This window comes from Theropithecus gelada, chromosome 6 (assembly GCF_003255815.1).
Source record: "Theropithecus gelada isolate Dixy chromosome 6, Tgel_1.0, whole genome shotgun sequence".
NCBI lineage: Eukaryota > Metazoa > Chordata > Mammalia > Primates > Cercopithecidae > Theropithecus > Theropithecus gelada.
The window spans coordinates 138,932,601-138,945,921 of NC_037673.1; the positions used below are offsets into that span (position 1 = coordinate 138,932,601).

Here is a 13,321-nt window from a genome sequence, read left to right on the forward strand (position 1 = left end):
GCAAGCACTTGACTGGCCACTGACTCTCAACACAAAGCAGATGTCAAGATATGAAGAGGGAACACACAGGGCTTCTGAACTGGTAGGACTTTGTCTTGATGATCTGGGTAAAGGACAAGAATGGGTGGCATACAGTATGCCGAGAGTGGACAACAGTGGCCACCAAATAGATTTGGCTTTGCGCTGGCTTGAGCCACGTGGGCTCCCAGAGGAGACACTCACTGAGGTCTGTTAAGGCCTTGCTGCACTCCTGCCTGAGAGAGCCAAAGAGCTCTGTGTGTTGGACTGTGGCTTTTTGAAATATGTTTGGCTGGGAGATAGGAAGAGCTGGGATCCTGTAGACCAGTGAAGGGGAAGTGGGATCAGGACAGACTCCACTTGGAGCTGAGTCCTAAAAACTGCTCTTCTGTTTGTGTGTGTGTGTGTACACAACATTAATGAATGCCATGCATAAGGTAGAGTATGGAATAAATCTCTCCTAATAAATATATGGTTGCCTGATTAGGTTAGTCATTATGCTAAGCATTTGTTTAGGCAATGCTTACCAGCTAGAAATATTAACAAATAAGGAAAAGCCAAGTTTTTCTTAAAGAACTAGGCACTTTCACATACACTATATCCAGCGCAGCCCAGGAGGTTCCATGGCTTCTGCCTCGTCATTTCAACAAACCAGCTTGTACTGCATATCAACAGATTTGCAAAATTGAATGTTGTGATATAATTCTCCCTTGAGGAAAGGGCTAAATCAAGGTCATAACAATTATCGAAGATATAAAGAACTGGAATTTAAAAGACAGTATCAGCGTATATGCATCGGAAAAAGAGACTACAAATTACACACACAAACACATAGCCCAAAGTATGACAAAAGCCATTCCTGGGTGGTAAGAGTAAAGTCGATTTTTGTTTTCGTCTTTATGTTTTTCTGTTTTTTCCTAATTTTCTAGGAGGAGCATGTATTATTTGTATAGTCAGAGAAGTTATTATTCTAACAAAATCAATTTTAAAATGCTATATATACCTCTTGCTGCAACCCAGGAGGCAATACCCTGAGTTACTGCCTAAAGTTCCTTACTCAAGCCTCCTTCTATGAAAACAGTGCTTTCCCCTTTTGGATTCTCTCTGAAAATTTCTCAGTAGGGAGCAATAGCTGACCTTAAGTTTCAAAATTGTACCCATGAGAGAGGTGATCGCTAAGGAATTAGGCTTCCTTCCGATCGCTTAGTATGCACATAACATTCTTCTTCATCTGGCCCTCACTTTTTCATGTTTTCTGTCAACAGACTCTTAGTTATAGTAAAACAGATCTACATTTGCATCCCAGCTCCACAATTTGCTAACCATGGGATCTTAGCCAAGTCATTTAAAATCCCTGTGCCTCAGTCTGTTCATCTAAACTGATAGGCTTATTATGAGCATGAAATGAAATAATGCATGTAAGCTCATGTTAGCACAAGCAATAAAGGTTGGCCATTAGCATTATCCTATTGGCTTCTCCCAAACATCTTTTCCAATTCTCATGCAGACAACATTTTTCCGACTTAGCTAGGCTCTGTAATCTCAAGGCTTGTAGTGAGAACTGTGGCCTTCCAGACTATCTCCAGGAGCCCTAAAACAAAAAAGGAAAGCCTTAAAACATACTTACCTGCTGGCCCGTGGCTGGCTTCCCTGCAGAAGTGGCAAAGCCTTTCTTTGAGCAGTGAACTCACTCACTAAGGAATCCCCCCAAAAGCCTGGCCAGCCGGCCTCACTGCCTGGTTGCCTCACTGAGTTGGTGCTCTCTTTAAGCTGTTCCCTTTGTTTTCTATGAGTCAGAATATCTTAGGTCATTCTGAGACAGCCTTCTCCTCCACACCTTCCCTAATTCTACCTGCTGTCCTGGAAATTTGTCATCATTTTTGACTGCCCAGCATCTGAATCCCCACCCCATGTATTTGAAAGTTACACCCGCCCACTCATTCCCCACCACACACATACACACGTACATCTTGGTCTGGCTGGACCATTCCTGCAGTATGATTTGGGGCCACCTCACCTTCCCAGTGACTCTGGGAGCAACCCTAGGTTCTCTGAACTCTCCTTCTAGAGTCAGTTTTGGTTGCTTCCAATTAAGAAACCGAGCCAGCTCCTCCTCATCCTTCATACCTACCTTAGTGTAAATCCTCTGGCTGTTGGTTTCCAAAACTCCCTGAGCATGCATGTCATATGATTTAGCATATTCTGTTATGACATTTTCCTATAATTGTCTGTTTATCCCCTCACCCCCAGACTGTTAGCTGCCTGAGGGCAAGGACTAAAGCTGTTTAGCTTGTGATAGTCTCTCCATCATGGGCAGAGTGCATGGCACATAGTAGGCCTTCAGCAAATGCCAAATGAATGAACAAGCAACAAAACCTTAGCACACATGAGAAGACCAGAAACAAGCACGGTAGCTCCACTTGAAGAACCAGTTAACTCGCCAGCTTTCTGATATTCTGGCACCATTCCTAGTCGGATTCCAGGGGAAATCAGATTTCTTTTAGGCTTTGGCAAGGAAGAAGGTCTTCCAGCAGCATCCTGAGTGGGAGGGTGCATTGTGGGCCGTGTCTTGAAGTGGGTGAGTAATTCCCCAGGCAGCTCTTAGCTTTAAACCCTGGCTTGTAATGCAGTCATCTCCTGAAGCTCCCAGCTTAAAATGGAAAGTGGCATTACTCATGGTGAAGGGCAGGCAATAAAAAAACATTTAGGTGGGGCCCGGCACAATGGAGTGAGTATCCCCTGATGGCGGTGAACGTCTCTGCTCTGAGCACTCACAGCCCTGGCAGACGGCTCAGTCATAGCAGGGCTTTTGAGCTACACCTCCGAATTAGCTCATTCACCAAGCACCTCACTCTTTGGGGTGCTAGGAGACATTGCATTCCTCAGCCTACAGCAGGCATGGTGGGAAGAAATGCCCCTGAGTCAATATTGGAAGGTGGTAGAAGGAGTGGGTAAGAACCTGGGCTTTGGCATCCAACTGACCTGGGTTCCAGTCCCAGCTCTTCTAGTTACTAGCTCTGTGACTCCAAGCAAGCCCTCTAACCTCTCTAATCCTCAAGTTCCTCATCTGTAAAATGAGTAAAATAATAGTACCTACTACAGAGTCATTGGGGTAAGTAAGAAAGACAATCCCTACAGATCCTTATCACAATGCCTGGCATGTAATCAACATTCAGTAGGGTGACAGCTTCTGTCACTGACAGTGTTGTTCTTTTACCAACTTCCTCCAACGACCTCCATTACTCCTCCATCCTTTCTGTTTTATTTCTGTGTTAATCTCACTCAGCTTCCACACCCTCCTGAGCTCAGGCCACAGCCCAGCCTCCCTCCAGTCACTGCTCATTTCTGTCTTGTCTTTCTCTCCTTTACTTTTTTCTTTTTTCTTTTTTTTTGAGAAAGAATTTTACTGTCACCCAGGCTGGAGTGCAGTGGTGCGATTTCGGCTCACTGCAACCTCTGCTGCCTTAGCCTCCCAAGTAACTGAGATTGCAGGTGCCTGCCACCGTGCTGGGCTAATTTTTTTGTTTGTTTGTTTGTTTTTGTTTTGAGAAGGAGTCTTGCTCTGTCGCCCAGACTGGAGTGCAGTGGTATGCGATCTCGGCTCACTGCAAATTCCGCCTCCTGGGTTCAAGCGATTCTCCTGCCTCAGCCCCCTGAGTAGCTGGGATTACAGGCAAGTGCCCTCACGCCCAGCTACTTTTTGTATTTTTAGTAGAGACCAGGTTTCACCATGCTGGTCAGGCTGGTCTCAAACGCCTGACCTCGTGATCTGCCCGCCTCAGCCTCCCAAAGTGCTGGGATTACAGGTGTGAGTCACCGTGCCTGGCCTTTTCTCTGTGTTTGTGAATCTGTGTGCTAAGACCTTCCCACCTGATGTGTGACCCTGTCATCGTTTCTTCCCTACTTCAGAATCTGTGACCTGGTACACTGTGAAGCAAAATGTATCAGAATAAATCAATCTGAGTTGAAGGAAGCCTCATGGACAGATTGGGCATAAGATCATAAAACGATCAGGGCTCAACACTAGTTTTCAGCACCCAATACCAGTTTCCAGGGCCCGAGCATAATGTACATGCCCCCACAGAAAGAAAAGGGGCCCAAAGTCCAGTTTTATAAAATATGGGCATGCGGTGGCAGTGGTGAGAATAAAAAAATTACAAATGTAATGTTTTTCTTAGGAAAGAATATACCACCAACTTTTCTAATAATAGGCTTCTTTAGTGAGTTCATAAATGAGATTCAGACTTCTTTTAAGGAATATAATCTTTGCCTGAAGCAGGTGACATGCATAGAGATAAACAATGATGCACCTGTGCTGAGACTGTACATTGCACGAGGTAGTTCTATGCCAATAAACCGGAAACACAGCAATCATCAGGGACCATCAGCCAGCCCCCTAGGGTTAAGAAAGTCCGTCACAGCCAGGCACGGTGGCTCATGCCTGTAATCCCAGCACTTTGGGAGGCTGAGGCAGGCAGATGACTTGAGGTCAGGAGTTCGAGACCAGCCTGGCCAACATGGTGAAACTCCGTCTCTACTAAAAATAACAAAATTAGACGTGGTGGCGGGTATCTGTAATCCCAGCTACTTGGGAAGCTGGGGAGAGAGAATCACTTGAACCCGGGAGGCAGAGATTGCAGTCAGCTGAGATCATACCACTGAACTGCAGCCTGGGCAACAGAGTGAGACTCCATCTCAAAAAAAAAAAGTAAGAAAGAAAGTGTCCCACCTTTTACCACTAATGACTAAATTAATCTCAGATAACCATCTTAGGACATATAGTCATTCATTTATTTAGCACATTTAATGAGTAGCCTTCTATGTGCTGAGCACATTTTTGGATACCGTGGAAGATACTGTTAAAAAAAAGTAAAAGGATACAAGCTCTGCTCTGCCCTCCAGGAATTTACAGCCCAACACAGGAGGTAAAAACATATAAAAAACTCACATGGGGAAAAAAAAGTGACAAATGCCACAAGCCATCTAGTTTTAATAAGAGTTTCCACAAAGCAAAAATCACTTATGATGGTGATTTGGAGGGAGAGACTTGGAGTTACTTGAGATGGTTTGTATACATGATTAGAGTCTCACAAGGTCAAGCTTGGCAGGTGCACTGGGCAGAGGATACAGCAGGGACAAGGAACAGGTTGGGAAAATGTGAGGCGAGAACAGGAAACCATCCGCTTGGAATTAAGAGTGGTTCACATAGAATGAGTTCATGGAGGATGAGGGTAAGGCTGGAAAGGTAATTTATAGCCAGATCTTCTATTGTATCCCACTGCCTGCTCAATGTCTCCACATGGATGTCCAAGGATTATCCTTAACATGGCCCAGACAGAACCACTGATTCCCCTTGCCCAACTCCCCAGCTTTTCTTTTCCAAATATCTCAAGTCTTAGTAAATGTCTCTAGGTCCTCAGCCCCAAAACAAGGAAGTCAGTCTTTCCCTCTCTCCTTCACCTATCCCCATCCAATTCATCAGCAAGTTCTATTAATTCTATCTCCAAAATACATCATCAGTCTGAACTCTTCTACCTTCTCCATTACTACCACCGTGTTCCAAGCCACCATCATTTCCTACCTGCCTCCTTGTTTCAACTCTTGCCTTGCTGCAGCAACATGCTTAAGTCAGATCCTATCCCCTTGCTTGCTTACAACCCTCTGATGGCATTCCATTGCTCTCAGAATAAAATGCATACTCCCTACCGTGTCCCACAGGCCCCTGGTCAGGCCTCAGCCCCTCCCTGGCCTCATCACTCCCCTCTCCTCCCTTGCTCATTGCGCTCTACCTAGACTATGGTTTTCCTTCTCATCTTTGAACTCACCAAGCACAGACCTGCCACAGCATCTTTGCACTTACTGTTCCCCTCTGCCTGAAAAACTGCTTCCTCAGCCTGAAAGGCTCCTCTTTCCTTAGATCTTTGCTGGTCCACTTCCTCATTGCTCATATCTTAGCCCTGATGTCACCTCTACACTCGGGTCTTCCCCGAATCTGCAGTTCAACGAGATTCCTCAGGTGACTCGTCTGCATATTAAATTTGAGGAGCACTGGTCTAGCAGAAATGTGAGATTCCTGAGGCATAAATGCTTCGAATTTGGCACGCTGGGTTTGCTGTATCTGCAGGGCATGGAGGTGGGCATGTCCCTCAGACAGTGGAAATGTGGTTCTGAAGCCACAGGATAAGGACTTTAGGGGAAGAGAACACCTTCCCTGTGATGCTCATTGACGACTGGAGTCCAGAGGCTGGGGGAGATCGTTAATGGAGAAGAACAAGAGAACAGAGAAGAAGATGGAGTTTGTGGGCTGCAGGGGAGCCCTGGTATGGGCGTCAGAGAAGAGGGGCTGAGAGGAAATGAGAAAAGAAACTCATACAGAATGATTACAAAAGTCAGAGTAGAAGAGAAGGTCAAGAAGGGGGTGAACAAAAGTACCAGCTTCGGCAGAGAAGTAAAGGAATATAAAGATTAATAAGTGACCATGGAGTTTTGCCCCAGAGATGGGTAGGTGGAGAAGCAAGGAGGAGAGGACAGGCTGAAGCTGGTGGTGAAGAGAGGGAGGGGAAGGGTGGCACAGTATGCGACCACATAAGCCAATTTGGCATATCGATTATTTTTAGTTGAAGACAATTGAGAAGAAGCAGATAAGGCTCTCTGCCTTTTCCCATTTGCCTAAAAGTAGAGCATAAATTTGTAAAGTTGCCCCCTCAACACCAGGAAAGACTGAAGTTAACCACTGGAACAAACCTTACCAACTAGCCCTCCTCTGCCATTTGTTTCTTCCATATGTTTACTTTCCTCAATTTGCTGCTCTAGCAACTCAAAGTCCTTTTCTTTTGTCTTGTCACTTCTCTAAAAATCTTTTGTTCTTCTGTTAAGCTGCTACATAAACCCAAGTTCTCACCACCGCATCGAGGTAGTCAGTACTGCGTGCTCCCATGCGCACGCACAGTGCACATGTTCATAAACTTGTAGTTCTCCTCTTAATTTGTCTTTTGTCAGTCTAATTTAAAGGACCTCACCAATGGACCTAACATGGTAGGCCACTCCCACCTGTTTAGATGGGACCCAGATCTAAACACTAATTTCATTTATATTTCATGTACACCTTATACACATAGCCTGAAGGTAATTTTATATAATACTTACAATAATTTTATGCATGAAACAAAGTTTCGACTGCATTTTGACTTTGACCTGTCACATGAGGTCAGGTGTAGAATATTCCACGTGTGGTGTCATGTCAGTGCTTAAAAGTTTTGGATTTTGGGTTGGGTGTGGTGGCTCACGCCTGTAATCCCAGCACTTTGGGAGACTGAGGCGGGCAGCTCAGTTGAGGTCAGGAGTTCAAGACTAGCCTGGCCAACATGGCGAACGAAACTCCATCTCTACTAAAAGTACCATGCTGGGCGTGGTGGTGTGTGCCTGTAATTCCAGCTGCTTGGGAGGCTGAGGCAGGAGAATCACTTGAACCCAGGAAGTGGAGGTTGCAGTGAGCCTATCTTGCACCACTGCATTCCAGTCTGGGTGACAGAATGAGACACCATCTCAAAAAAAAAAAAAAAGCTTGGATTTTGGAGCGTTTTGGACTTAGGATTTTTGGATCAAAGATTCTCAGCCTGTACTGTGGTCACACCGAGAGAACAAGTGTCTTCACGCACACGTATGTTTATTGCAGCACTGTTCACAATAGCAAAGACTTGGAACCAACCCAAATGCCCACCAATGATAGACTGGATAAAGAAAATGTGGCACATATATACCATGGAATACTATGCAGCCATAAAAAAGGATGAGTTCATGTCCTTTGCAAGGACATGGATGAAGCTGGAAACCATCATTCTCAGCAAAGTAACACAGGAACAGAAAACCAAACACCGCATGTTCTCACTCATAAGTGGGATTTGAACAATGAGAACACATGGACACAGGGAGGGGAACATCACACACTGGGGCCTATCAGGGAGTGGGAGGTTAGGGGAGGGATAGCATTAGGAGAAATACCTAATGTAGATGATGGGTTGATGGGTGCAGCAAACCACCATGGCACGTATAAACCTATGTAACAAACATGCACGTTCTGCACATGTAACTTAAAGTATAATAATAAATTAAAAAGTGATTTGTGCCCCCCCGAGACACTAAAAAAAAAGAGAACAAGTGTCTTGCGGGAGGAGGAATGGAGAGAAGCTTTTCTCAAATTAGAGACCTGAGAATGTTTGTCACTGGAGAAGAAGCCTGCAGGGAAAGGGACTGAATAGTTTGAAGATGGAGACAGAATTTAATCACTAGGAGGAGGCCCTGGAGGAGCTTGGAGAGAATCAGATGAAGAATATGGATGAGATGTATGTGCTTATTAATGCATGGCCAGGTCTCGATCTAGACAGATCCATGAAAACAATAGCAGGACACCTTGGAGAGAGGAAACATGGCGGCCAGGGGCGACGGCACTACTTTTTCTTTTTAATTTAAGAAAACCAAAATGGAAAATAAGAAACACCTGTGTGCACTTTACTCTGATTTAACAAATGTTCATGTTTTCTCGAATTTACCTCAGATCTTTATTTATGTAAAAGAAACAAAACATTAGAAAGTTGAGATCGCTCTTGGTTTCCTTTTTCATAACATTTCTATCCCCCTTCCTTGAGGCAACTGCTCTGATGAACTGTGTGTGTGTGACACACATCAACAGCTTGCTCCAGATGGATGCTTCTGCAGTTTGCCTTCATTTGTTCAATATTATTTCTGGGATTGTTCATTTTCATACATTATTTATAATAGTTATTATCACTACTATAAGTACATTCTCATCTTGTAAATAGCCTACCTTGCATTTATGTATAATCTCTAGGGGTGGACATTTTGTTTTTAATTTTTCAGTATCACCAAAACTGCTGCCATGAACATCTTTATCCATGGGGAGAGATGCTTTTTACTATCTGCTCTTTTAAACGTTTTGTTTTACCCTATGCACTTTTAACAGGTCTCTTAAGTAAGGAAAAAACAATTTTCTTTAAAAACCCACAGATTAGTGTTTGCCAAAGTATGACCCAAGGAACAACAAAATCAGAATTACATGGGACGTTTGATCACATCTTGGCCTTTTGGCTAAGATCAAGTGTAGTACATGGGATATTTGTCTTTAAAATGCAGATTCCTGGGCCCCACCTCAGACCTACTGAATCAGAATCTTCATGGAGTAGGCCTGGGAATCTACATTGCAATAAACATCCCCAAGTGATTTTTAGGCATCTTCCAGTTTGGGAGGCACTGGATAGACAGATGTTTCCTCTGAGAAGGAGAAGGGGAAAGAGGAGCAGAGACAGTGGAGTAAGGGCGTGCAGCGGGAGGGATGGAGATGACATTGATTGTCAGCTCTTCTATGCCAGGCACCATGCTAGGGCGTGACATTTGTGTTACTCGTTCTCCTTTAAAGAAGAGAGAGGGAATCCATGACATTTATCAAGATAACTTTGCAAAAGGTTCAGAAAGACAGTCGAGGTGAACATAGTAGTTTAAAACGAGGTCTGTGAATTCTCATAACCTGGCCTCACCACTCACTTAGTGGCTGTGTGCCCTTGGGAAGTTACGTAGCCTCTCTGAGCTTCAGTTTCCTCATCTGCAGAAGGGTAGTAATTACAGTACTTACCTCCTAGGAATTTTAAGAAGATCAAATGATTTAAGGCTTGAGTAACCTGCTTAACCCAGAACCTAAACTTCCTAAGGGGCCAATAAATGATGATGGCAGGGAGAATGATGCTTGTGACTATTATTGTTTGAACCCTTTATAATCAATGCATATGCATTTTATATGTGTGTGTGCATGTGTGTGTATATATATGCATGTATATATATATACACACACACACTATGTATACTATGGTCTCATTATTTGAAATTATAACAGTAGTTAAAGTAGCTGGATATTGCTATAGTATTAATTGATAGAAATCTGAAACATGCAGTCCCCATTACTCTATTATTCTCACAGGAAAATATGGGCAACAGTCTTAAGCAGCTGGTTCCAGAAATGCATTCAGGTGGGACATGGAGATTTCCTATGTTGGGGTGGGGAGCAAGTCAGAAGGGTGAACATTTTAAAATTTAAGTAAAAATATATAGTTTAACACACATACTCATTCCTAGCGTGCACACAGCCCAAATGAACCCCCACTGAGTGCCAAGTGTGTTAGTGGGAGGGTAGTGCTAACGCAGCTTCAATGTCTCCTCCGTTTGTGCTTTTGCTCAGGGAGAGGTGAAGGAAGGCGGCTGCGAGGGCTGGGGATCCTGCCTGAGTGCTGAGAAAGGTGCAGTGATAACCCAAGGGCGCCTGGTATCTTTCCTCCCTGGGTCTCCACCTCCTTCTTTTGGGTAACCTTCACCACCCAGAGGAGCCTGAACCCACTGTGACTTGCCTAGGAAAGTGGACAAGACCCCCGGCTCTGACTTCAGATTCGAGTCTCAGCTCTGCCTCTTAGGAGCTGGATTGCTTAATCTTTTTACCTGTTTATTTGAAATTCGTAGTCTTTATTTCTTGAATAGTTTTAGTTTCCAGCAAAATTGAGTAGAAAGGACAGAGAATTCCTCTCCCCCAGCCCCCACGCCTAAACAGCCTTTCTCACCATCAACACCACCCACCACACTGGTCCATTTGGTACAATCAATGAGGCTATGTGACACATCATTATCACCCAGGGGCCATAGTTTATCTTAGGGTTCACTCTTGCGTTATACCTTCTGTGGGTTTTGACAAGTGTATAATGACATATGTCTACCATTATAGTTTCCTGCAAAGTAGTTTCACTGTCTTAAAAATCCTTCATGTTCTACCAATCCATCCTTCCCTCCCTCCTAACTCCTGAAAACCACTGATATTTTTACTGCTTCCATAGTTTTGCCTTTTCCAGAACGTCTTATAGTGGACATCATGCAGTAGCCTTTTCAGATTGGCTTCTTTCATTTAGTAATATACCTTTAAAATTCCTCCATAGATTTTTTTGTGACTTGGTAGCTCATTTTATTTATTTATTTTTTTAGTGCTGAATAATATTCCACCATATGGACATTTAACCTCTTTCCAGCCTCAAATTTCTGGGCTGTAGTACAGGGGTAATAGGTGGCCTAATCTGAGATACTTCATAGTAACGATAAACATGAACGTTTATTAAGTGCTTCGTACCATGCACTCTACTAAGTGCCCTTTACTGCGCTGCCTCACATAGTCCTTTCCGAACGCTGTGACGGAGGGATTATTAGCACTTCCATTTTCCAGATGAAGAGACTCAGACCCAGAGAAGTTAAATAATTGCTCAGGGCCACATGTCCAGGAAGGAATGGGTCTGGGATTTGAACCCAGACATTCTGACACCAGGTCTTAGTATCTGGGCTATAACCTCCTGGTAAGGTTCTTAACAGTGTTTGCTAATAGTAAAAACACATCGCCAAATGGTGCCTCTTATTTATGTTTTTGAAGTAGAGCTATTTAAATTGTAAGGTCGTAGTTCTTCTCTAATGGCTGAGGATGAAGAAACATATGAGGCACTGGGACATTCAGAAGTCACCTAGTGTTATGTGGCAGGTGAGTTTTAGAACTGGACCTAGAAGCCTTGGGTGATGGAGGCTCTGCACTGCTCTGAGGAGAGCTCTGATTCCTTACTTACTAGGCCCTTCCTACGTGGGTCATCCCATTCAAGGCCACTCACAATGACCCTGTGAGCTAATTACCCTTAAGACCCCCTTTAGGAAACAGAGGTGCCCAGGAGCCCCATAGTATTCTTTGTAGTCCCCTTGAATCTTCTCCCACATTGCCTGTGCCCACCCCAGGCAACTACTCCCCATCTCAGTTCTGGGCTCACACGTGCAGCCTGGCACACATCACAGCACAGAAGCAGCCCAGGAGTGCCTGTGTCTGTCTGGGTCTGGCTGGAGGAGTGGGTGCCTCGGCGGCGGCCGCAGCCCTTCCTCATCACCTCGTCATAGTGCACACGTGTGTCCACGCCAGGCCCCGGACGGGCAGGCTCATCCTGGGCACATCTGCTCACTCACTCCCTGTCCCCTCCACTTCCTTCTGCCCTGGATTTCCAGACAGAGTCAAAAATGGGTTCACATCAAATAAGATTTGTTTTCTTTCAGTGTCACTTTCCATTTATAGACAGCCTTCTCTTGGGAGGCTCCGTCCTCCTTCCTCTGTCTCGTTTTTTTTCCTGGGTATTTGGGGATAAACTCTTGGTGGCTGTTTTGAGCCCTGTGGTCGGCAGCCCAGCCAGTCATTCATGCAGAGCGTCTCCAGAAAGCCAGTGGTTACCTTTACAGGAGTTTATGCTCATTTCCGTGGCCTCTGAGACCTCTGTGGAGCTGTGCCCACATATCCAGTGTGAATTGTTAAAAAGACACATCCGACCTGAGCCAGCAGGGTCCTCCACCAGGTCAACCTGGCGAGGATTATGAGGGGGATAATTCAACAGTCACGGCAGCCAGCACTTGCAGCACCCTCCTCTAAGTGCCTTACAAAAATGGACTCATTTATTCCTATGAGGTAGGTGCTGTTCTGATCCCTTCAGGCAGAAGAGGAAAGGAGCACATAGAAGTGAAGGCTGTGGTCCACCAGACCCTACATGGGGTCCAGCCCTGCTGACCTCTCCAGCCCGGTCGCCCACTCTCCCCTTCCAGCTTTGTGCATTCGCCACACCAGCCTTGTTTTGGCCACTGGGATACGTCACATGACTTCCTGCCACAGTTCCTTTGCACACACACTCCTCACTGCCTGGACCACTGTTCACCCCCTCTACAGCGAATTAACCCCGACCCATCTTTCAGATCTCAGCTGTGACTTCTTCAGGGATGCCCTCCTGTACCCCTCAGCTCTCATTGTGCTGCCTGCCTGTCTTCTACGACACTGGCTGGGGCTTAAATTCTACTTTTATTTGTGTATTTTCTGATTAAGTCAGGCTCTCCCTCCAGACCATGAGGGCAGAGGCTTGAAAGTTCCACCTTCAGCCGGATGTGGTGGCTCATGCCTGTAATCCCAGCACTTTGGGAGGCCGAGGCAGGTGGATCACAAGTTAAAGAGATCGAGACCAGCCTGGCCAACATGGTGAAACCCCATCTCTACTAAAAATACAAAAATTAGCTGGGCATGGTGGTGTGCACCTGTAGTCCCAGCTACTCAGGAGGCTGAGGCAGGAGAATCGCTTGAACCTGGGAGGTAGAGGTTGCAGTGAGCCGAGATCGTGCCACTGCACTCTAGCTTGGCGACAGAGTGAGACTCCGACTCAAAAAAAAAAAAAAAAAAAAAAAAAAAGAAAGA

The 13,321-nt window shown here is 45.0% G+C and overlaps 1 protein-coding gene across 14 annotated transcripts in view; it reads right to left on the reverse strand.

The window, feature by feature from the left end:
* The window catches only part of FGF1 (fibroblast growth factor 1), a 106,924-nt gene that overhangs the window by 49,540 nt on the left and 44,063 nt on the right, over nucleotides 1-13,321 (reverse strand). The window contains exon 1 of one of the 14 annotated variants that reach the window (XM_025388092.1): nucleotides 1,646-1,835. The exons of the other annotated variants lie outside the window; for them this stretch is intronic. The gene's annotated coding sequence lies outside the window, so the exon portion shown is untranslated. Of the gene's footprint in view, nucleotides 1-1,645; nucleotides 1,836-13,321 lie in introns of those variants that run through there. 14 annotated transcript variants of the gene reach the window in all.